At 33.8% G+C, this 27604-nt stretch overlaps 1 protein-coding gene across 5 annotated transcripts in view; it reads right to left on the reverse strand.

Moving 5' to 3' along the window:
- The window catches only part of Robo1 (roundabout guidance receptor 1), a 1045885-nt gene that overhangs the window by 699774 nt on the left and 318507 nt on the right, over window positions 1-27604 (reverse strand). The gene's annotated exons all lie outside the window — the stretch shown is intronic.

Raw genomic sequence — 27604 nt, forward strand, 5'->3', positions numbered from 1 at the left:
TAAAAAAAAAAAAAGAAACAACTACTTGGAAGTTAAAAGGATAGCACTGTATGTCCTTCGAGCACACGCCTGTACTAGTTTCCATCCCTGGGAAGATGATTTAAAGTGAAGTATGCGCAACCTGTTTTTCCGGTAGTTACAAATCAAGACATATGTCTTTGCAATAGGAAGAAACTAACTACCATTTTAAGCATTCCTCTGGCCCTGCTTAGTTAATTTAATTACACAAAAAACCCCAACAAAGGTCATTTGAACAGAGTATCTTGCATTTGGGTTTTCCTGTTGCTGAGTTTCTTTTAAAGCACAGAAATGCTAACTAGGAATGGTAGTATCACATTAGGCTTTTATACTTTCTTTCCTAATACTCAAATCTTCCCAGAAAGTCATGGAAGAGAAAAGAAAAAAAGAAATTTCTGTGTGATGTCTGGGAAAATTATATTTTGCTTTTTATTACTTTGCCTGATAGATGCATATTCATTACTTTTGTGACAGATTAATTTAACAAATATACATAAACCAGTTTTAAATTCACATAAACAGAATGTAACTATTACCCATATCAGAGGGGACTTGAGTTACTTTTAAATCTTTGACCCTATACATATTCTACCCTATAAAAGGAGTTAAGGATCAAGATTAACTTTTGAAATTACATGTTTTGTATAATATGACATCTTTCATGATCTATAAGTACTTTATTACTGATGAACAATTATCCTAAAAGTATTCATAATCTAAATGTGTGAAAATACAACTATGTGTTCAGTTGAATATATATATTTTTTAATGTTCAGAGTGTAGCATTCACTCATTTGTTCGTTCTCCAAATGTTCAGTTAATCAACATTAGAGATAAAATATTATCTGAGTCCTTGAGTTAAATTGTTAAGAAAGCGGTGGGGGAGACAGGCGTGTTCCTGTCTGTGGAAAATGCTATGATAGGTATATGGTAAAGTAATTTAAAAAAGAAAAAAGTAATTCTGACTAGTTGAATCAGAAAGAATTTTGCAAGCAAGAATACATATGTATGCACACACACACATATTGCCCACATACACACAAATAATTTCCAAGTATGGAAATCCAAACTTGGAGTAGTCATGAGAGTGTTTCTATATTACATAAAGATGGGTGATTCAGTGTGGCTATAGACAATGGTATACCTGCTTACTCCCTCAGCCAAGTATGTGGACATGTAGGAGTTGGGGGTGAACTCAGAGGGGTCTTTTTTTTTATCTGCATAAGTAATTTTGATTTATTTTAGAGCCAATAGGGAGGTAAAAAAAGTTTTATTCAGAGGGCTATGGCGACAATGTGAAAGATGTATTACAAGTTAGATTCTGAAAGAGTAAATTTGGTAGTGCAGGAAAGGTACTAAACTACCAGTGTTGCTGCTGCTTCTAGTACCACTCTACTTCAACAGTTGAAAATGTATTGAGGACATACCATGTCCAAAAGTCTCAAGTTTTTTTTTTTTTTTTTTTTTCCTTTTGTTACCCAGGATTGAAATCAGGAGCACTCGACTACTGAGCCACATCCCCAGCCCTATTTTGTATTTTATTTAGAGACAGGGTCTCACTGTGTTGATTAGTGTCTTTCTCTTTATGAGGCTGGCTTTGGACTCAGGATCCTCCTGCCTCAGCCTCAGGAGCCATTGGGATCGTCTTAATTTTTAACATGTAAAATCAGACTTAATCCTTGTCACAATTCTTTTTGGCAGTGAGAATGATAACCAAAGTACATGTATGAAGACACGAATTGGTGTCAACACACTTTATATACAACCAGAGATATGAAAAATTGTGCTGTATATGTGTAATAAGAATTGTAATGCATTCTGTTGTCATTTTTTAAAAAATAAATTACAAAAAAAAACCCAGTTAGAATTTCTTATTCTCCCCATTCTTCCCCATTCTGTACCAGCCACTTGATCTCTAGCCCTTGCCTTCTTCCTCATGTCTCCCCAACCTCCTTCTGACCTTTTCTTCTTTTCTATCTTCTAAAGGCCAGAATTACCATGGGAATTGCTCCTACACTAGTATCCTTGATACTTTGCATCCCTATCATTCCTTGAGAACTGCCCAGCAGAATTCCAGCCTTGGAACACTGCCCTAGTCCTCATCTTTGCCCTGCAATTATACAACTGAGCACCTCTGGGATATAACAACTCAAATATGTTGATGGGCATAGTGAAAATTTAAGCATAGCAGGGCTCTCAGCCCCACGGACTAGTCTTTTATAGATTTGTCAACAGATCTGCCTCTTACTTCCTGGGGTGTCTAGGTTGACACATTTGTCACAATTTACAAGTCATCTATTTCAACAGCTAATATACAACCCTGCAACAGAGTGCAATAACTAAACCTAATTATTTTCTCCTACTTAAAGCTCTTAGAAGTAATAATAATAATAATAATAATAATAATAATCCATCACATCTAGAGAAATAAATTTTGGAGTAATTAGTTTATAGATATTAGTAGAAACCATCTGAGCAAGTTGAACCACCATTTAGATTTCCATTAATACCAGCAATTATCAGAAATTCATTTTTGTGTTTTAAAATTATGAAGGCCCCACAGTATTTAAATTTTTATTTTAGCAGAGGACAAATTGTTTATTATTTCAAAAGTACAGCTTACTAAGTTGATCCTGGACCTAAGAATTTACAGCAGTCTTAATCATAACTCATCAATAGAGTAGAAGTCAACATGTAAACCTAGCATCTTTTTCAAATTCCTAAGATGTTTCTGATTGAAGTATGAATATCCCTTCCTTCTGCTCACCTCATTTTCAGTCTAGGGTATTTCAACAGTGAACATCCTGTCTTTGGGTTCTAATCCTTATCAGGAACATATCCATCTTAATTAAACAAAATGTGCATGATAACATTTTTCCCATGATAAATAATATATCTGACATTATGGAGGGTAAGGAAGCTTAAGATTCAGTATTGCTCAGTTTTTAGTCTAACATTTCCCTGTTTTCATTTCTTCATTTATGCCCCCACAGATAACACTATCTGAATTTGCTTCCATTTCTGCAATCCTGACATTTGCTAGCAAATGTACTAGTTTGTAGTTTGTCTTTTCATTTGTAAAGGAAATCATTGACCAGAAGAGATTCTCAAGGCATTCAGGACAATTTCATTACACCAATTAGGAAACCAGAATTTATCTAATTTATAGAATTTTTCAAGGCTCCACAAGTTTCTTGGAAGTTAAATTTTAGCTCATGGGTACCAGTTTCTTTTGTTGTATATTGATATAAGATGGGCAATTCAGGAGACCATAAAATAGTAGGCCAGCTAAACTTCTAAATTCATTTGATTTTTACCTTTGTTTCTACTTCTGGAATAAAGTTTATCTTCACTATCATCAATATAGTGTAGGTGTTACACAGGACAAAATTAAGAAACTTTATCCTACAATGTTTTCTACCTTCAAAAAAATCATAAACAAACTCTATTACTAATTGTTTTCTTTTACTGCTCCTAACAGGTAGTAAAAGCAAATGCTGGAGTGATGTTACTTTGAATTTACAGAGGAGACTAAATATTCAGAGCCTGCCCTGTTGTTAAGTGAAGAGACTTTTGTATACACTTACGGGCAAAAACATTGTTAGCTCTCCATCCCATCCCGTGAGCAACTGCAATGTGTGTTTCATGTCAGAGTTAATGGAAATGCCTCAGGTATTAAGTTAAAAAGTGAATCCTTATGTCAATTAAAAACATTAATTGGGATAATTACAAAGAGATCATAGTTTATAGAGAATTTAGTTATAATTTATACAATTATCTTCAGTTACACTGGAAAAATAATGAAGCTGTTTATTTGCAGTATTTCGCTAACTGAAAATTGCAACTTCAGAGAATCTACGCACACACACTCAAAATGCCCATTTGAACTGGATCTGCTACATGAAGAGTTGTAAGCTAATGAATTTCCCTGAGGACAGGGTGGTTTTGGAAAGAACACAAAACTTCTGAAAACACAACCTAGTGCCAAATCGGATTCCTTAATTTCAACTTTGTTTTAAATGGGTCTCCTTTAAGTATAACTGCTAACCTCCAGCACTAACCACCTCCAGTTGAGGAGCCAGAAGGTACTCCTGTACATATAAAACTTGAAATCTGTTTCCTGACTTTCTCAATCTGAATAACTAGAATCAAATTTTACCTACAGATCACTACAAGCTGGAAATAAAACATGAAATTAAAGCGGAGTAGGAGATAGCATTTCACATACAAATTTTAAACAACTTTTTTACATTCCCAGAAGAAATATAAATACATTTAGAGTCTGTCTAAATCTGTGTTTTGTTTTGTTTTGTTGGGGTGGGGTTGGAATATTGATTACAAGCCTGATCTCTGGAGCAGATTTCTTTAGTTTGAATTCTGGCTTCATCACTTACACAGCTGTGTGACCTTGGTCATATAAGCTATTCTCTAGCCTTGGTTTCTTATCTGTAAAATGAGACTGTGAAAATTCTACTACTCACCCCTTAGGGATGTCACAAGGATTAAGTGTCTTAATACCTATAAAACACAAAGTATAGTGTTCAGTATAAAATAAGTACTATATACCTTCAGGTATTATTGTTGATATGGGGAAATGGAGTATAATTCAGGTTTCCATGTTAAGTCATCAGGGAATAAGCAAAGGTCAGAGGAAAGATTCTACCCAAGCGGTCTCTGTCTTTTGGATTGGGTTTAGAAAGACCGATAACCCATGGCATCATAATGCAATATCCCAGAAATCACTTTAGCCCAATAATGGTTTGTGATGGGAAATCTCTCCTTTATTTTCTGATCCCTCAGATAATACTCTTTGTTCTTATAAATCGGTCTTGAGATTTCAACACATGCATGGGAATCCCAGGTGTGTCTGAGTGCGGTTAATTACACATTCCCATGCCGGAAGTTTCACTAAACATTTAACAGCACTTGCATATTTGTGACCTGTGCCATTTCAATAAAAAGAGACAAGCTCCAGAAATGCAGACATTTAAATTAAGTCTCTCCTTTCTCAAATTTGATCTATAATTTTTAGAGTGAAATAGTGAAGGGGGGTTTTCTGCATACGGAAAGGCAGAAACGATTATATAAAATTACACTCATTCACACATTTTGCCATTACAAGTCAGTAATGTACTAAACTATTTAGCATGCATTTCACTGTTCTCAACATTTTTGGCCATGTAAATTAAAAATAACTGCAAGTTGGGCAACATATCATGGTTTAATATCAAGTAGGAGGTCTTTTCCCTACAAATATCCATGTATAAATCAATGAATTGCCATTTAAAATGTGTTTTTTCAGAAACTAGTCATATCATGTCCTCAGTGGTATTGTAAGATTACCTCTTTATTTATCTCTGCTGCTAAGTTAATTATAAAAATGCTTGCAGTGAGTGATCATTTTGCTTGCCTAGTCAGCATCTTAAACTAGATTAATCTTCCAGCAACAGTTAATGGAAACTAAATCACACATCAACATGCTATAACAATATAATGATGCAACAGCAAATGAATCATTCAATTAACTCTTTGATAAATATCAAAAACATACCTTGCTGCTATAACTTATAAAGTCAAAGGCTTTCTATTTTCTTTTTGCTTGCTTTCAAAAATGACTACATTTTGGAGAATAGATATAATAATATGCATTTTGCATATATGGTCAAAATATTAAAAAGACTGCCTATTTTCAATTATTGTCTGGACTTCTAAACAAAGGGCACCATGCTTGATATCATATGTTGACTATATATTATTGCTTTCCAAAACATTTATTGTTAGCTGGATTCATTGTTGATGTTGACCTTGTTTAAAGGGTTCTGTTTACCAAGTACCCATTTTCTTGATGGATCATATTTTCTTTTTCATTATAAATACCAGATTTCACTCACTCTGCCCCAATCTATTCATTAACTATAAAATCAATACTTTATGTCTCAGTTGTTCAATACATAATGTAGAAGTTGCCAGTTTTATTATTGTAAGCCTATCTGGGATTATACAATGATCCTAAGGCAGAGAAAAAACTATAATTATCAAAATCATGAATTTCTGATTGGAATGCCCCGAGAAGTCCAAAAAGCAATGGTAATGATGAGCTTCAGAGTACATGGATTTAGAGTCTGTTGGGAGGATTTTTGGAATTGGTGATACTTGAGTTAAATTTGAAGGAAGAACAAAATTTCAGTCACAAGATTACAAGAGAAAGATAACTTTAGGCAGAGAAAATTGTACCATGCACTTTGGATTCTATTTATGGCAGTGGCACTCACAATAGCATTTGAGATTATAGTATTTGTGCTCTGACAATGTTTTGGATGGAGTTCAAATATGCCCACCTTCGACTTTTAGCAAACTTTACTCACTGAAAGAATCTTTTCAAGAGTATATATTTGTAGTTTTAATTGCCTGAATCATCTCAATGGATTGGTGACATCAGAATATAAATTACTATACATATAATACACTTAACTTTTTAACTTTTATAAATAAAAGTTTTGGATGAATCTAAAATAAAAACAGCAAAAAAAAAGATTGAAATAAACTCTTGATTATCTATAGTGAATTTTCTATAGTTATTATTAACTATTGAAGTTTTAAATTTATAAGTTTATTGTGTCTCTACACATAGAGCAACTCTATTTCTGCACAGTAGTAATGACAGTGATGTTGATGATGATGGTAATGATAAAGATGGCAGCTTTCACCTACCTAAGGCTAAGTTTCAGGCACTTTACATGGATTAGTCCTTTTGCTTCTTAGAACACCTCATATAAGACAGATGTTAGTTTTGTCACCACGATGTAAAGAAAACTGAATCACAGCAACTAAGTAATTTTATTCAGGTGGCAGATGATAACTGGCAGAGCTGAGACAAATCCATCAAGCTGGATCCAGATTCCAGAGTGCTGCGCCAGGCACAGGATATTTTAACAAATAATCTTCAACCAACCTCCTCTTTGAGGAACAGTAGCCTTTGTCCTTGACTTACTACAATTTCTCTTAAAATTTTTAAATACTATAGATGGCTAGGCTTGCCCCAACAGTTTTTGATCAAATAAATAGATTTGTGATGGGGCTTTGGTTACTGTAATTTTAATATTTGCACAGGTAATTCTGATTCACACTTCCAGAGTTATGAAACTTTATATAGATAGCTTTAGCTTTTTCTTTAGCCTGAAGCATTGGTTGTCTAGTGAACATGTCATATCCCAAACTAAATTATTATATAGCATTTGAACCTACTTTTAGTTTAAATAAAGACAAAGTTGAATGACCCAAGACAAATATTTTCTTAAATCTTAAAGGGTAAAAATGTCTTTTTTAACAAATAGAATTTTCTTGGTTGGTGTTGTGACTCAGTAGTAAAGAGCTTGCCTAGTATGTGTGAGGCAAAGGGTCCGAGACTCCGTACTGCATACAAGTAAATTAAAGTAAAGGTACATTGACAACTAAAATATTTTTAAAAATTAGAATTTTCTAATTATACTCCTCTATAAAAGATTGAAATTAACTTCCTGTTTAAAAAGGGATTCAGACTGAATCAAGTAAACATAACAAAATGATATAGTCTTACTATGAGATTATTTTCAGGTTATTAAAGGAGAAAAATAAATAAGTAGTTTTCCCCCTCAAAAATATTAAAAGAAAAATTTGTATACTAAAATCTATTAACTTAAAATTTTAATTCCAGCATAGCCATTTAATATAAGCAAAAAAGAATGAATGATTTTAATGAAAGACATTAATGAAGATTTAAAAGACTGAAAACATTTAAGTTCAGTAGTGAACTCTATATTTTCTGTATATACTATAATGATGGCGAGATGAAAGTGTCAGTAGAGAAAAGAACATTGTTTGATCTCTTAAGTTCTTATTGTGGCTCCCCCCAAATGCTATTAGCACACAATAAAAACTCACTGCACAGTTAAAAATATTTATTGGTTGAGATATAATTTATATATTTATCAATTAAAATAAATTATCTTTTTAAATTTTTTTTTCTCAAGCAAATCACTGCCAAGAGAGCAGTTTCTAAAGGCAGGTCAGTGCCATCTAGTGGCAAATCAAGGTAACAACTTATCCTTCCTGATGAAATTTAGAAGAGTACTTTTGATATATATAGGTCTACATTTTTAAATGTATGTTTAACTTCCAAAGAAAATTTAATTGAATGTATTCTAGGGAGACAAACGTTATAATTCCACTAAAATTAAGTTTAACATTTGACAGTTCCATAAGTAATGAGAAATAACATGTGCCTAAGACAGAAATATATGTGTGTGTGTGTGTGTGTGTGTATAAACTTTAATAATAGCTTTAAAAGAAAAGCAAGACCTTAGATGTAGAAAGGATAATAAGTATTTAAATGAATAATATGTCAAGCTTCTGTTTAGTTTCAAGGCATGCTGAAGGTTGTTATAAATAACAATTAAGAATGAAAAGGGGATATTTGTTTCTGTTTCCTTATAGGGAGACTAGGCAATAGTTGCACAAAATTTCAGAACATTATTTTTAAGCTAGATAAAAGGTTACTGAGCAAAACACTTGATAACCATGAGAGTTTACGAAAGTCTATAAAATTCCTCACTATAGATTCTGGCTAATACAGTAAGAAAGTATCCTTTTAGAAATATTCAGAACTCTCTTACCTTGAGGGAAAAGGAATGGACTTGATGAAATTAAGTTCCTTTCAGGCTTTAATTGTATTAAAAGCCAAGTATACTCCCTCATAATTCATCTTTTTGGTTTTGAGATAATATGCCTGTTTGACCTAGCTGAAATTCTGCCTTTTGTTAGTCCTTTTTCCTGAGACTCCAATTAACTTTACAAAATTTCTCTTCAGGGAAAAAAATCTAGGCAAAAGGATTAATTTAGCTAACAATGCTATAATAATAATAAAAAAATCTCTGCGGGAGCTTTTTCTGACCTATTCCAGGGACTCTGCCAATTCCAATGCTGGAATGATAAAAGAGCTCTTCATAGCCAAGGAGATAAGGAAAAAACCCATCCCATCAGACCCAATTGCTCTTCGAGGAATTCAAAAGAATCCAAAATAGTCTTAATGTCTAAAAATGCCACACTTTCTACCTACAGTCTAAGATCCGAAAGGGTACGTAAGGTTGATTTATCAGTGAGGTAATTTTCTCAACCTGATGAGGAAAGCTTTTATATGTTCTAAATGAGCTATCAGAAAGGAGAGGGCCATTCTTTTTCTCAGCCACTCACAGGAAACAATATGGTTTTATGAAACACAGAGCTATGAATAGGAAGAGTCATATAGCTTTTCTTGCCCCCAATCTTCGCCATGATGAGTTTTCCTGTTCTGCTCTGAAATGGAGAAGCAGCTGTGATTTCCTTCCTTTTCTGTATATTACTTAAAACCCTCTCCAGTTAGGCATTTCATTCCTTTCTTATCTCTTATTCAACATGACCATGAAATGAGAAGAAAGCAAGCCATGTTTGGAACTATGATAATGTTAACTGTTTATATTTAAATTATTTTTAATTTTCTCATTTATGATACCAAGCCTTTTCTAACTTTTAAGAAGTTATTTTTATATGGAATATCCTTGGAATGCCTGTCATGATTCAATTACAAATGTTAATTACATGGTTTTGGTTACTCGACACATTTTTCCTGGAAGACCATATTATTAATGTGTGTGTAAGTAAATAATGACTACTAACACTTTGCAAAGAAAAAAATAGTTTCACTGAGTTCTAGGCCTGCAAGTAGACACACATGCACAGGCACAAACAAGAATACTCATATACATATTCATGAACACAATATTCTGTATTTTACATACCTGTATACACTCATGCACACATAAACCCATAAAAGTGAACAAACACAGATACACATTCACCCTCTTATAACTTTCTTCATCCTAACTTATATGTTCAAAGCTACAATATCATATTTACCATAAAATAGGAATCATAGTGATACTTATTATTACCATGATCAATCATTGACCAAGAAGCAATTTTCAATTTATGGATTATGGTCCAGACTCTATATTCATAAGAATATAATAAAGACTATAAAATAGCATTTATGTTCACTTTAAATATTGCGATTTTTTAAAGTTCCAGGAAACAGATATTCTAAATTGTTGATAATTATTTATTTTGTCATTATCTATTTCTCTATTTCATTATCTATTCTCTATGTTTTGACAACTGACAATTTTGATTTTGTCATCTGAAATTAATTGCTACTTTCCAGAAAGATTTCTATTTGGTTTAATAACTAATTATGTGTCCTCATGTCACTCACACGCTTTTATATATTCTGCTTTTTTTTTCTTCTTTCCTCTAATTTTAGCTTTATTTGGTTACTCATGGCTAATTATTCTTTTCTTCTCTATCATTAACCTAGTGCACATCAGACCTTAACAACCCACTTCCTGTTTAGATGGCAATGTGAAGCAGTTGTGATTGCAATTTACAGAGGTTAATCAAGTTTCTGTGTAGTTTTGGTTCTTAACTATTTTTTTTGTATGAAACACTTTTCTTACTCATAAATGTCTTGACATCAAGTACTATAAAGAAGTATTTTTACAGCTATGCCTATTAATCATATATCAGAAATCTTTAGTTTATCTAATGTTTTAATGAACATGCATACCTCCTGAATGTGTATTTTTTATATTTCTTTTCTAAGTAGTCGACTGAGACATACTGAGTTATCTGATGCAAACCTGAAAGCGATGAGATTACCTTTTTTAGACATAGTATCAATTGGGTACAATCTACTTTCCTAATACCTAGGGCAACTTCCATTCTGGCAGGACTCTAAAATAATGTATCAGTCAACCTCAATAAATATAGCCTCTTTATGTTTTTGTCCTCTCACACGATTCCCAAACGTATGGATTAAATCAGAATTTCCTGGAGAATCTTCTGCTTCTAGCTCATCCTTAGTCTCTCTTTGCTTTTCCTCTCACAATGAAAATCCATAGCTCATCCATGACTACAGCTTTTCTCTACCAGCATTCTGAAGCCCATGTACCATCAACCTTCTTGCTCATCTGCTTGGCAGATTTGTAACTATGCCTTAGTCCAGTTCTTGGCTTACAGTCCTACAGAACTCACACTAATTTCATTACTAGCAACCTTAACTTGGCTCTAAATAGAGTCAAGCCAATGCACTTCTGTATTTGCTTCCTCTCCTTTCCCCCACGGTGGACACTTTGTATCATTTAACTCTGAGTAGGAAATCTTTCCTCCTTCATCTTTCTGCGTTATCATCAGAGGACCTCTAACTCTCTGAAAGAAATAAAAGTCATTACTTAAAAGTGCACTGACCTGCTTTAGGGACTCTTATCAACTTGTACCTGTATTTCTACTTTTCTTTCTCCCTTCCTTAAATGGTGCTGCTTTGGGGCTTCTGTCTCGACTTCTGCATTGGTTTATACTCACCACAGACTTCTCTGGACATGAAGGTTTAGTTCAGGCTCTCTCCTTCATGTATTAGTTCAACCTATGGAGTCATTCCTGGAGTTCATCACTAGTCTCATGAACTACTAACCAAGCAATTCGGGGCAAGATATGGAACCTCTCTACACCTCACTATCCTTACCTTATGGAGTAAAAATAACAGATACCTTACATGGTTAGGGTAATAAATAAATGAGAATAATGGATAAGCATGAGGACTTTCAACAAAATTTTGCTATTTTTATACTTCTCACAGGGATTCAAATAAACCTGCTTCATTGGGGGTATAGTACGAAGCAATTCCCCTTAACATCAAAACCCTCTTTTCTATTCCAATCATTTTTTGTTGGTTCCTATTAGTTATATATCACAGCAGAATCCATTTTGACATAATTATACAGGCAAGGAATATATCTTGTTGTAATTCAGACCCCAGTACCTCTCCTTTCCCTTCCCTTCCCCGACCCCTGCTCCCTTCCCTCTATTGAAGTTTCTGCCATTTACCTATAGTTATTTTTTAAATTAATTTTCTTATTACTTCAATTTTTTGCTTCACTAAACTACTTAACAGAGATGCACTTTCTGCTTCACTCTGAACTCCCTCCCAGACTATACTCCCTTTGACTTTGACATTCACCCCTCCACAGCAAGCCCTCATATGAGTCACTGACATCAGCTCCCTGTTGAAGACTCTTATCTTAGTTGCTTTCTTGGCAAAACTTAGCAATGTTGGACATGCACTCCTTACTCATCCCCTTTCTTTTCTTGGCTACCTTGGGCCCTACTCCCTTCAGAATGTTTAGCACTCGATTGGCACATAATGGCCACCAAAAGATATGTGTTCCTTGACTTAGCAACTAACACAGGAATCAAAGCTCCCAGGTCAGAGCTGCCATTGATGTCTGCAGACTTTTCACTCCTCTCAATGTTTACTTCCCTGAAGAAACAGCTGAAGTCCTGAAATCCACCTAAGGCCATTCATTTCACATTAGATTCCTGGGAAGAGTCCAAACCCACATTAGTCTCTCAAGTAAGCTCTATATTTAGGATGTCCTAGAAATAGGGGGAAGCCCTTAACTTAGGTTTATATTAGATAGCTTTTGTAGCTATTGCATTTGGTCAGAAATAGGAAACAGAAATGGTGAAGTACATTTCCATGATGGCTCAAATTATACTATTTTGCAATGTTTAAAATTTGCCTGTCATTATCCATAAATTACAGCTATACATTATAATTATTTAATCTACATTTCTTGTTAAACATCTAAATTATGTCACTTCACCAATTTACAGGAATTATGTGATTAGGTGTAATTATCCTAAATAGCTGAACACAATTAAAAAATCTTACATGCAGGAAGTGTCATATATAGCGTGTTTTTTCTTTTCTTTTTTTCCCTCTTGACTTACTGCCCTTGGTCCCCATCACAAGAAGATAAAGGCTAGCTCAGTTCAAATGGGAAAAGGGAATTTCTAGCTTTCAGGTACCCTCTAGTTGAGGGGCCAGTTTCAGTAATTCTCTATATTATGCCCATTTTCAGACAATTTCTGCAGATAGAGTTCTCTGAAGGTTATAACCAGGAATATCAACTGTAGTGATGCCTACTCTGACATTCTGTGCTGTTTGAAGGTCCAGCATATCTACGCAAGGCTGTGAGTTTAATGTTTATATGGAGATTTCTCTGCTTAGGAGGCTCCCCCAACACTACCAGATTATCATGCCTCCTGCTTTGAGCTACGAGGCAGCAGTGTGCGAGGCCTAAGTGCTGTGAAGTCAACATAACCCATTCAAATCCTTTGTTCACTAAACCTGTAACTTTGGACAGTCATTCAATTTCTCCATAACTTTGTTTCTCCTTCAATAAAATACAGATGATAATAATGAAAAAAAATAATGTGAATAAGGTGAATAATAAGAGCAACTCCCTATTGTCACTTAGTACACATAGTAAGTACATATTACTCTTCAGGTCTCAAGGTTAAATATCACCAGCTTAGAGGCCCTGATCAACATTTTTCACTTTTCTCACAATTTAGAATTGAGTATTATGAGCTTATGAGTTTAATATCATTCTCCATTATTAGGCCATGCATTTCATGAAGAGCAGTCAGGCCTCTTTCTGTGCCTAGTGCATGTGTTGCCTGGTTCTTAAAGAATGATCAACAGAGGAAAGAATGATGCCTGCTTTCTTGGCCTGTGTGTGTGTGTGTGTGTGTGTGTGTGTGTAGGTGTGTTTGATACCCAATACATTCATTCATACTAAAGTTCTAAAGACCATTTGCCAAGAACAAAGAGAGATTGCATGAAAGGCACTTCCTACAAGTGTCTGCTAACTATCCTGCCAGTGATAGAGCCAGCACTACTATCCATATGTTAAAGGAGAGTGGAATGTGATTGCTGTCTGTGGAAACAGAAACTGGGTGGGCTCAGTGACCAGCCCAAAGGTTGGAGGAGTTTTCTGGGGGCTCATAAAGCCCACAAACCAACGTACTAAAGTTTTTCCAGGTGTGAGGCTCTGTGCCTGAGTACCAGACTCGCCCTAACCACAGGAACTTGTTCTGTTGGTGTAAACATCCACTTCACTCTCTTCCCTCAGGCACCCTCTTTGGCTTGTCTCACCTTGCTGTTGTTGCTCCCCACCCCTAACGAGGACTCTGATTTCAGGGTGTGGCTCAAACTACTTGTTCTGATTTTGTCTCCTTCAATCTACTTCCACTTATTTTTGTTCACCCAGAAAGACACTAAATACACATAGGACTTTTAGGTACCAGATACCTACAAATAGATCAAAATATTATTTCAAGTGGACTTAGCAGCAATGCTTTGAGTTAAGGTCTACTTTTTTTTGTGTTTTATATCTAATTTTATTCATAAGTGTTTAAAGTACAGGTAATGTTGCAAAAAACACCGATTGTGCATAGCTAATGTCTTTAAACACCTTGTGAATTCAATGAGAGCATTCACGAAAGTGAGACTTTACAGCCTGTGGGTCAATCTAAATATAGGAAAGCAAATTAGAAAATTTTGTTTCATGTATGCAACATCAAAATGAACAGCCTTAAAAATCCAATGGTACAGGTTAATTTACATACACATGAGAGCCACGAAACTCAATGCTGGAAGATACTGTCTTTTTTCTTCTTTCTGCTTTAAAATATGGCAAGCTGTAGACAATCTGCTAATCCTTAGTCACATAGAATATAAATCTCTCATGTAGAAAGAATAAAATATGAGAGCAATTCAAATAAGTTCCATGTGTGAAATCCCTTTGGCCTACTTACACAAGTAACTTCCCTTACACATTTTGGGAAAAGACGGCTATAGTATTTACTGAGCACCAGGGTTTAAGTCTAATTTTCAGAATATTGTGACACAGAAAAGACACCTGAATCTGCCTATTGAAATCTGTAGATCAGAAGGAAAACAACTGGAAGTGGCTTCTCCCTCTTCCTCTTCTTCCCTTTCTCTCCCTCTTTCTTCCTATTCTAACCTTAGATAATTCTCATAAAAATGGCTTAGTTGATCCTTTGCTTTGAGACACACACACACACACACACACACACACACACACACACATATATATATATATATATATATATATAATTTTTTTTAACCAAGCACAATAAAGACACATCTATTTCCTTTTTGTTTGTTCTGCCATCTGTGGGTCAGAGAGCAAATTTCTCACAAAATCTTTTATTGAACTGTTAGATTTTCTTCAACCAATATGTGAACATTTTTCACAGTCCTGTTTCTTACAAATTTTAATGAGGTTTGTCCTTTTTATAATCTTAAATAAATTCTCAGACTTCTGGTCTAACAGCATGCCATTGTAGAAAGGAAAGGCCATTAGAATAACAAAGAGTATTTTACTTATTGTCCTTAAATAAGTTCAGATGAAACTGTTATCTTAAAAAATAATTTGACAGTTCTAAAACTTCTGCAAGTAGTTCCTAAACTTGAAAGTTAGGTAAAGGCCATTGTAAAAATATAAGGTAAAAATATAAAAGAAAAATGTAATGTACTTGTACATGCTTAATTTTTTTTTGAATGCATAGAAGTAGCAGACTACATTTTTCAAGTTCACATTTCTTTTGAAAGAAATGAAATAAATAACTATAAAACCTATTCCTATGCTTTCTTGCTTTTTGAAAAACAAGTAAATTTTCCATGGCATTTTCATGTATGGTGCCTCATTTTCTCCTCATAAAACTCTATGCATGAGTCAGGCAGTTATTATATAACATTATATATTTTTATGATATAGCATTATAAACTCAAAAAACTCAATGGCCAGCCTAAGGTTATGCATCTACAAAGTGACAACCCCAGAACCGATATCTAGGTCTTTCCAGAATAGTACCATGATGCCTTGTCACCTTCTCTGTTTCTCCAAATGAATGTTATAATGTCAATTCAGTGGAAATAAACATTTAAGCAACCTGCAAGATATACCTCCTGAAAACATTTGAATATCTTTTTCCAAGAGATGGAATTTGAAGTTTCAAATGAATATAAGTGGATGTATCCTTTAGAAAACATAGAGACCTATAAATGGGATGAAGTTTCTGTGTAGATACAATCCAGTTACTTAGAAAATGGAAAGTGATGCATAAAGGAAACAAGGCATTTAAGAAAAGCCAGATCATTCATACTAAATATAAATTTGGCTTAGGGAATTTTGAATTCATATAAAGATATAGAATATCAAAACGCACATTATATATACAAAAAATCTATTTGTTTCTATAATATGAAGTGTAAGAGGTGATAGGCAACACCGAGAATTAAAGAGTACATGAGAAGAAAGAATGGGTTTTGAAACTGTTATGGACTGAGTATATCTCTCTACCCAAAATCTACATGTTGAAGCCCTACCCACCAGTGCGGCTGCTTTTGGAGATGAAATCTCTAAGGAAGTAATTAAGACTAAATAAGAGGATAAGACAGAACCTGATCCAACAGAATTAATGTCCTTATATGAATAAACATAGTCCTCTTTCTCCTCTCTCTCTCTCTCTCTCTCTCTCTCTCACACACACACACACACACACACACCCGCCATACACAGAGTTCACATCTCCACAAATTTGCCAGCATCTATATCTTCATTTTGGATTCCAAGAACTCCGGAACTATCAGAAAAGACATGTCTGTTTATTTATGAGATATTTATGTTTAAGCCACACACTCTGCATTATTTAATCACAGAGGCCCAAGTAGACAAAGGCTGAAATTGTATTTGAAATTAAACTCTAATTTTTTTAAAAAAATATACAAATTCTGTTTCCTTCATTTTCATCAAAACAACTGTTCAACATGTATTTCAAAAATTATTCAATATTTATAATGAACAAGAACCAAAGCTAATGATGTCTAATTAAGTTTGTTTCATGCTTAAATTATCTCACTTCATTGTTGAAATATAAAATACTTTTGCTCCTCTATGTAAGTTATCTGTCTCTAGAATGGGTCCCGTGTCTACTCTTTATTTCTTTATTTTGTCTTACATCTGACCCAGAATATATGTAGATGATGAACTATGGACTATGATTTCTTTTATAACATTTGGGTGAATGCCTTATTAATCCTGAACAATTTAAACACAACAGGGGTAACAGATCACAAGTGTTTCCCTTAGCAAGCCTCCCTAAGCAGGAAGCTAGTCATGCTTCATTCAACAGACACACACCCAAGGACTGCAATTTTACAGAGAACAATAAATAACTTGTCAAATTCTATATTGCACACTGAAATTCTGCCATTTCCCTAAAATTATGGCTTTGTATCTGATCTTTAGTATTTGTAATAGGATAGCCTTCAGCTTATTTGATAAAGATCTTTTGAAGTGAATTTATGGTGTCTAATTTATTCTAGACCTTGAATAAATGAACTTACTTTTGGGGATTCAATATGAAGCAAAGAGGGAGCATAGCATTCTTAGGATCTTTAAGTGCAATAAAAGCTCCCAAATGCAAAATTTAGCATTCTGGGTCACTATGTGGATTAAAAATATCCCCTGGAGAACCTTAGATCTATAAGCCAATCAATTGATTACCCTTATCCATTTATGCTATTTTCTCTTGTGCACTACTTCCATCTGGTGTTTTAATTGGCTTCTTATCTTATATTGACTGTTTAATAGGACCATTATTTTTATATTTTATTTAGCAATTGTATCATGGGTCTATATTGAAAGTAAGTCTCAGTTAATTGTTGCAAAACTGCATAGAAAAATGATGTGAATAAGAAAGGCTTTTAAAATATCTGAACAAAAGAAAAAGTGCCAGTCATGGACCCTTTTAGGCATGAAATTCAGAGCTTTTTCCTTTGGTGAATAGAGGCTGATATTTCAGCTGAATTTGTCACCCATTTCCAATGACAGTTGCAAATAAATCAGTCCCCTGTGGAATATGTAAATGAATGTCTAGTTAAGATTCTGAAAATAATTTCACAGACACCTGGATAAAAATGTAATGAAGTAAGTATTCTTACAGCTCCCACATTCTTTTACATGGGTAAGTTTAAAAATACAGTAATAGGAACACACTTTAAAATGTAGACTGTAATTCTCTGTTTTTTAGAAAAAGCTATTTTATGACATTAGTCAATGAATACAAAAAAGCTTAATCTATGTATTCTAATTAAAATTATTATCCTACATTAATTTATAAACTAATCAAATTTACTGTGATATTTCCATGCATGTGTACCTAGTGATTTGATCATGTCTATGTACCCTCTCCCTCTACCTTCCCACCTGCTCCCCTTCCTAATCCTTAAAAATCCCACTTCTACTCTCAAGCCATCATTTATTTTTTTTTTTAAATTTTGGTTTCCATATATAAGAGAATATATATCATACTGTTCTGTGTCTGTATGATGCCCTTCAGGTTTACCCATTTTTGTGCAAATGATAAGACTGCATTCTTCTTTCTTCTTTATGGCTGAATAATACTCTATTGTGTATGTATTCTCTTCATTCATACATAGGTGGACACCTAGGCTGATTCCATGTCTTGGATGTTGTGAATAGTGCTGGAATAACTATCTTTTAAAAGAAGGAAAACCTAAGGTCTTTATTTTTAAAAATTTTCAGTTGGACAGTAATTAAAATAAACTGTTTATTTTTGCAGTAATAGGGATTGGACCTAGGGCCGCATACATGTAAAACAAATGCTTTAACACTGAGATACATTCCCAGCCCAGAATCATTAATTCAAACTTAATACTCTTTTGAAATTTAAGATAGATATATATTTAAATGGCTACACTTTAAAACAATTGGCAACATATAAGCTGACGTGTGCTGCGCAAGCCTTAAACACCTATAAAATAACTTGTTACTCTGTTTATTTTCAATACCTAGTTTTAATATAGAGATGTAGCATCTAAAATACAAGATTGTTTTATTTTTCCATTCAAAAATTTGATATTGTAGAAATCATTTAAACTTGACTCTAATTTGTAACAATAGTTGATGATATATTTCATTTTTTTCCTATTCATACTAACAAAATTAAACTACAAAGGATAATAGCTCTACCAAATATACTTTAGCCTACAGCATTTATAATTACTCAAAAGACAAACATTTAATGAGTATTCTAAATGTTGTTTTCGCATTTGTCTATCCTTTTATTTATTTGTTCAGCATTTAATTATGCAGTGGCCGGTTTACACAAAGCACAGTGCTAAATATCAAAGGAAGACAAAGTCTGTGTCTTCAAATCTAGTACTGAAAGTCATGTAATCAGCAAATACCTACCTTATGAAGCAGGGTGAATAAAGTGGCTTAATTGGTTATGAATCTAGAGTGTAGACATGAGAAAGACTCCTGTTATTTGGAAGATCATGGGCAACCTTATGGAGTCCTATGTGTTTTTAAAATAAATGCAGGTTGATAACACTATTGTGGAATTGACTAAATGGAAAAAAAGAAACAGTGCCCAAGGGGATGGGCTGATATTAGAGCTGCTATAGATTATAACTATTCATTAGCTGAAAGGGTGAAATTCATGGCAATTTAGAACAAAAGCAAAAGGCACAGTAAAGAAATTTGCACTTTTCATTTTGAGAGCTCAGGGTTGAAATAGTCATCAACCAATGGCCCTAAGGAAACTGACAGAGACTATTTCTTCAGAGTAACCCAATGCTTCTTAAGGCCCAGCCAGGGATGCAATTTGGACTGGTGCCAAGACAGAAGTTTCCAAGGGGAACATAGATGTACTGAGAATACCACTTGAAAAAGAAAATGGAAAAGCTGAAGTCTGTAAAGTATTAAATGGAATAGCATCAGTTTCATTTACTCCTCATGAGCAGAAAGCAAAGAGCTTTCTGAGATATGCATGACCACTATATATGGCATTGTCAATCAGGTATGGGCCGGAGCACCACAAATGTTCACAGAAGTTAGAGGCTAAGTAACATCTAAAGGATCAGGAGGGTTGGCCACCATGGTAGCAGGATCTACTTTGTATATCATTTCCAATTCGTGGAACCTGACTATTTTAAGCTTAAATAACTAAAACTGTGCTATTTTAACATATAGCTGCATTTTTTTTGCAATATTTAAAGAAATGTTTGATCTCTGAATTAGAAGAATCACGATTTATAGCATTCAACCCATTGAAAATAATACAAAAATTATGCAGTCCTTATTTTCCAACTCTCTGGATCTTCTATCACACTACTTATATCTAGTTACTAATGAACTGTCAACTAGGGGCCAACATTATGCCTAGATATCTGTCAAGCTTGTTTTCAGAAGTCTTTACTCCTTAGCTCTTCCTTACATATGTCTTATGAATGCCTCGAGATCCATGATTTAAACTCATCTACTCCATGGATAAAATGAAAATAAATAAGGGTAGTACTTTGATCTTAGCAAAAACGAGTTTAATAGTGCTTTTCAAACATTGTATTGAGGAAAACATGGAATGAATGAAGACATTATCTTCAAGGGAATCAAGAAATCTCAGATAATCACTTCCTACCTCTCCAACCTTCATTTGTAAGGCAAGAATACATGTAAGTAGCAGCAGCACTGTTTGGGAGAAATAAAAATATATAATTGGGTAATTAACCAAAATGTCTGGCAGAGGTCTAAAATGATAAGATAATTAAGAAGTCAACCTGCTGAGAAAAGCAAGTTTTTCATCTGACAGAGCAGACCTGATGGCTGCTTATTGTTTGTGGCATATATATATATATATATATATATATATATATATATATATATATTCATATTCTTTTAATCTTTCTGTGGTGACAGCCATAATTTAACTAAAAGACAAAAAAACACACAACTCTTTCAAATAAATGTCAAGCCATATTTAAAGATGTTATTTAATCTGTTGCCAGAGTATTAAAAAGTTCATTATTCTGACACCTTAAGTGTTCTGGCAGAAATTAAAAATGTAACAGCTTTTCTCCAATAAATTCTTGACAGAATATAACATTGTACAAATAATCCAATCCTGCCAAATATCTTTGAGGAAATAGCAAGGGTATTTAAATAATGTTTCTACTTATATAATTATTCAAATATAAAATGATTTTTAGTAGTCGTTGGGGAGCTAATTGAGCAAAGAACAGAAAAACCATCACAGAACCACTTTCCATTAGTAGAATTGCACCTCCTTTATTTTAAAATATTACAACCTACTTTATTTCTAATTAATTTATTGGATGCAGTTTTTGCCCAATATTTATGTTTATCTTCTATATTAGACTTGGTGTCATATATTATTTTGACCGTAGATTCACTTTCTAATTAATCAGGGTCTGCACTAATGAAGAAGGGTGGTCATTAGGGACAACCAGGAACTGTTCACTTGGTAATATGCTTTATCTTCCTAGTGAGAGTCTGACTGCTCATGGTGTATGTGTTCCAGCCACGCTGTACGCTGTACTTTCCTCCTAATTTGATACTGAGTCATGTGTCCTTGCCAGTGCATCAGAGAAGATAAACATGAAAAACACTGTGAATGTTTAAAATTTGATAATCCAACTCTATAGACAAAGGATTTGGCTATGTTAACAAAGAAGATTAGCAAGGTTTACATGACAAGGTAAAATACTGGTTAATTGGAAGGGTGGTTCCAGTGTTCTTGCTCATAGAGATCCCTCAGTATCTCTCTAGCTCCTGCCTCCACCACTGTCTCCCATTATGCTACTATAGGCACTTACATTTTTTTTATTAGAGATGTAAATATTTGATGTACTTGAAGTTATGTATTTGTTTAAAGCACATACTAAATCTCTCTTTCCCCTCTGTCTCTGTCTGTGTCTGCCTCTCTCTCTTACACACACACACACATACATATACACATACGCACATGCATGCATGCACATACACACATACATACAAACACACATAAGACATTGTTCACTCTAGGCTTTAAGTAGAACATGCTTTAACCTTCCAGAAGTGAGTGAATAGCCTGGGAAACCTCCTTCCCCATGGCTCCAGCCTGGTCCTGGGCTAGTTTTCCTGTATACCATGTGGTTAGGTTACACTGCTCCCAGCAGGCTTGACTTTCTAGCTGCACTTTCTACACCGCATTTCTTTCACCCCATCCAAACTAATTAAAAAAGAAAAAAGAAAAATAAAACTTTATTGTTTGTCATTTAATCCCTCAAGATGTTGTTCTTTGTTCATCTTACATATAAGCTCATAAATGGGGTGAAAACCCATGACTGCTTCTTCGAGATAAACTATTTCTATTTTCTAAAGTGCACTCCAAATATTCTTCTAAAACCCTGATTATTAAGGTTATTTCATTCAGGCTTTCTAATCTCTTTCTCAGTGGAATTCTATTATTTATTGCAACTAATCAAATATTGCCTTGGGAGAACTCTTCTGTTTTCCTATTTTTAAATTGCATGCATTGTTTTATCTTTTCATGTTTCATACCTTATACATGCAGGAGGAACGTAAACTTTTTGGAGAAATAACCATTTATATTAGATTTTACATCTTCACACTGTATAGCATGCTACCTTAGTGCATAAGGAGAGAAATGCTCTAGTTTGAGCTCTGTGCCTGTGTAAACTTGAACATGAAACTTCACCCTGAGATTTTCTTTCCTTATCTGCAAACTGAGTTTAATAAAGACCTCCTTCCTACCTCCCTAACTATGGTGAAGATCAAAGAGCCACAAATATTTCCCCACATGCTTTGAAGACACTATATCAGCATAATAGAATAAACATAATAGTAAGTTTCTCCATCAATAATTTAAATTTTCTGAGTATGGTCTGTTAAACTCCTTTTTTAATAGGTCATCCAATAGAACACTGTACAGACATAGGTATTTAGGTAAAGCTTAACTATATTCCTAAAGTAACATATATTTCTAAAGGAAAAGCTGACAGATGTTACAAGTCGGCTAAGCCAACCTTTTACAGATGAAGATAATGTGGTCTAAAATAGTGAGATGTCTTTCAGGACGAGATACTAACTGATGCCTTAGGTGATTACTTCTCTCAGTTACTTTTTTATTCTATCTCTCAATGGAATAACATACTCTCTCTTTCCATGGCTTCATGGTGAGGAGTAGACTTCCCTACCCCTGTGGGCTTGGTCAAGAGGCTTTCTTTAGTCAGCAGGAGGTTAGAAGATTTGTATAAATGAGTCTGAGTTTTTGTGTGCTCACAAAGGCTCACATAATGTCCATAAGCCCAGCATGCTCCTGTAGGTATTATCCGTTTAGGTCAGAAAGAGCATGAAAAAATGTAAGCACTGACTCCAAACCTGAGATTGTAGACGCTGAATCACATTACTAAACCTTCAAATGCAATTGCTGTTTACTTTATGTTCTAATCATCTAAATGCTACTTTTTAATAATTCAGACTTATAGAACTGTTCATAATGTGCTTGAGGATAATACTATGTTTTGTAAGGTAATACATTAAATATAGCTATTTTATTTATATTTACTGAACATCTAATTCTTTAAAAGACCACTTACCTGTATATTATACCAGTGATTTTCAAAGTAATACCTCTAAACCATACATACACACAAAATTAGACTCATCTAGATAATTTTTTTGAAATACAAAATATTAAACCTCTCTGTAGATCTGCGGATAAAAGCAGCTCTAGGGGAAATTCCAATAATTTGATCTAGCACATGTTCTAGCTGATTCTGATGCATGCTAGAGTTAAGGCAGCACTTCATGACATTATCATTTATTTCATCCTTTTTCCAGTAAAACAAGAAAATGTGCCCTTCTATTCCCATCAAAGTGCTCCCTCATTTCTTGTAATTTACCTCCTCTAGTTCCCTGACTTGAGGACTCTAACCTTTTCAATTTTCTTCATTTTTCAATCTCATCCTGAAGCACCATATATTGTGTCATTTCTTTTCATTTCTTATTGAGAATAGAAGGAAATTCCTTTCCCTTCCAGGTCTCTCACTCAGTATGTTACTTTTTCTAAACCCACTCTTCATTGCTTTCCTTCAGTTAAGGAAAGGATCACCACTATTTATTTCTAAGACTACATTCTTTTTAAATATATACCACTAATGCCTCCACACGAGCTGCTAATAAATCTTTGTCTCCTCTCCTCTACTTCTTTGGATTACTTCAATGTGTAACTAACTTTAGATTACTCAGTGTAACTCATGGTATCTCACTTCCTAGCTATCATGTGGGTACCACCCCATACTTCAATATTTTACCATTGTCTAAAATTTTGTTGCTGTTTAATATCTATCTCTATTACTCTACTGGAATTGTGCAAAATCTCCTGTGAGCTTTCTGGGAAAACTTTATGGCAATGTCTAGTTTTTATTTTGCTAATCTTTTCTCAAGTAATTTCATCAATTTGAAATTTTCTCATGTAATCTACCATAATCTATTGTAATCTACTCTGTTGTGTGGCAATGTGGTGGATTGATTTGGATTGTACTAAATGATGCTCTCCTGTCCTGCTCTATGCTATAAACTAGTAGCTTTTAAAATTATTATTATTAAACAGTTGCAATCTATGTGCCCATCCCTTGAATGTGTGGTGAACTTGTGGCTTGTTTTGGCTAATAAAATGTGACATAAATGACAGTGTATCCATTCAGAGTTAAAGCTTTAAGAAGCTTTGAGAAATTGTTAGCTCTCCTGAATTTCTACCTCTTTCACAAGAATAGGACTAGACTGTTCCATCTCAGAATCAGAGATCCTATGAAATTGAGATAAAATATCAATAGATAGCTAGTCATCAGAAGACCCTCCTATTAATTGTAGATGTTGACTGAACCCACCTAAATTCTGGCAAACTTGGATCAGTAGAGATATCCAGTTGATTCTGAACTTTTGGTAAATAATACACATTTGTTTTTGTGAGTAGTCAACTTTACCAACTCCAAAGGCAGAAGATTTTCTCAGATATGCATATACTAGTTTACAATGGGGAAGGGGCTACAGAAGAATATAATTACTTTAGGTAGACAGGAATGAATGGAGAAGAGAGGGATGGGGTAAGAAGGATAGTAGAATGAATCAGACATCATCACCATATGTACATATAATATTATATGACGGGTGAGATTCTGTATCATGTATAACCAGAAGAATGAGAAATCATACTCCAGTATATATGATGTATCAAAGTGCATTCTAGTATCATGTATAACTAATGAAAACACATTACAATAATTAATTAATTAATTTAAAAATAAGTTGTTGATTTTAGTATGATGTTTGATGTCTTAACTAGCTAACTGGTACAAAAATGAAACTTTCTTTTAAATAGCATAAGTTTTGGTCATAGTTGTGATTATTACTATAAACCACTCCCATGTAAACTGTGCCCACTTACTCTGCATGGGTTTAGCTGCCACTTCCTATGTTGGCATTGCTTTAGAGTATCACCTTCAGCCCTATATCCTAAACTCTAACTTTGTCTAATAAATCTGCACATAGATTATTGTCAGGGTTCAGTAACAGGGTGTAGGCAAATGCACAGAAAAAAAATCCTTGAAACTTTGTTAATTTGCTTATAAAGAAGAGAATTCATGGTTTCATATAAGAAATCCTATATATTAGTATGTATGAACAAATATATAATTATAGCAATGTATATATTATCAAGACTACACATGCCAAATATAAATTTGTACAACTTTTCAAATTTAATATATTCAAAATAGAACTCATTAGTTTCTTCAATTCTTCTATCCTTACAGACACATTTTTTCATACTTCAAAATCATTTTCTAATCTTTAATTCATCTCTTACTAAGGTATCTTTAGTCACCATTTCTACTGCAACCTGCCTGGTCTAAGTCTTATCATGTCACACCTGAATTATTGAATCTTTTATCGGACATGAAGATAGAAAAGATTTGGTCATCAAACCAGATCTCAGAGTAGCTTGGAGAAATAGCTAGCTCTTTGAATGACACAATCAGGATGCTATACTCCAGTCCCTTGCCTGCAACACTGAAAACTGCATTAATGGATTGAAACTATCAAGAATAAACTTTATCAGGAAGACGTTTTAAAATACTGCATTTGATTCCAACAAGCCTACTGTACAACTTAGAATGAAAAATATAGTAAGAAAAAAACAGAGGTAGGAAAAGTGACAAAGAAAAATTTGAGAAAAAGGCATCAGGCTCATTTAACTAAGAACAAGAATTTGTGCAGGGAAGAATTTGGAATACATGTTTTCACAGATGTGACATGAACAAATGCTCAGGGTCTTGAATGCTGGGCTAAAGATGATGGACGGAATTATAACAGATACTGTTAATTAACTTAAACCATTTTCTTGTGAAATAATTTAATACTATTGAATAAAGCCTTGGGATATAAGGAGTAACTTAATGTTTCCTAGGCTAGATGCTATTAAAAGTGGAGTTGCAGGCTTGATTCTTAATAAGGCCGTTACTTTTCCTAACATTTTATCATAGACATTTGACTATTGAACATTCACCAGGCTTAATTTATATCATTAAGATTCTTAGCCAATAACTGATGTTTCTGGATACATTATGTTGATCAATGACCCTGAAATAATAACATTTAATCTTCATAGTCAAGGGATTAATAAGGTATACAGGTGATAAAGCACATATTCAGATGGTGACATTTTCTAACAGGCTTTGGTACTTCAGCTGTTTTTCTCCTGCCCAGAATCTAACTCCTAAGAAACACAAAGGGGAAAGAGCTCTATGGAAGACTCAAGTAACATCAGACACCAAGGACAGTTGAAAGGTTTGATTCTAATAAACTATGGAAGATATAGTTCACATTTAAAAAGAGTAGTTCTCAAAGGGCTGCTGGGGAGAAAAGGAAGAACTTATTAGCAATTCAAAAAGAGCTTCCTATTATACAAATCTTTATATGTAGGTTAATTGCCTGCCAAGATTTCCGTTTAAATCAAAGTTAAAGTATGCAAGATCAATGCCATACAATAAGGTGTCATTATTTTTGAGTGCCTGAAATGCAGCATAGAGCTTTTGTAGTAATCTTATTCTACTGAGGATCTGTAAGTATTCTGTTATTTATTATTATTGTTATTATTATTATTATTAAAATATTAACTCTGAAATGTTAATAGTAAAGTGAGAACAGAATCTCCATAATTTTCATGTTTAAAAATGTCAAAATAAATTATTTTATCTTTATTTTTCTAATTGAAATATAAGTGATTTTGAATAGTTAAAAAATAAGTTAAAAAAAAGAATAAGAGGCTGCCTTTAATTGTGATTCTTAATGGAAGTATGGCATATTATAAATACCCACAGTCTCAATTCAAGTCCTTCCCGTTCTGCTTTCCTCAGGAACTGGAATGAAGCCATTTTTTTGTCTTCTTCTTCTCTTCTTAGCCTAAACTTTCCCTTGAAAGTAACATTTTTTTTTTTTTAAATTCACAATTAACCTACAGTAAAACTGGATCAAAATAGTATGTATGGCAGTTTCCATGTCCCCTTAAATTTCATGCAAATCAGTAAACTCACATCTCACTTGTCTTTCATACCACTAATTTTCCCTTCTTTTTTTTTTTTGTTAAGTTTCATCAGATAAATTGTCAGTGTGGATAAAAGGGTAGGTCAGTTAACTTCCCTTTAACCAAACAGCTTTGGTTCTTTGTAAGATTAGACAATACATTAGAGTAATAGTTT

This window comes from Marmota monax, unplaced genomic scaffold (assembly GCF_021218885.2).
Source record: "Marmota monax isolate L192 unplaced genomic scaffold, Marmota_monax_Labrador192_F-V1.1 WCK01_AAM20220418_F8-fsc00016, whole genome shotgun sequence".
Lineage (NCBI taxonomy): Eukaryota > Metazoa > Chordata > Mammalia > Rodentia > Sciuridae > Marmota > Marmota monax.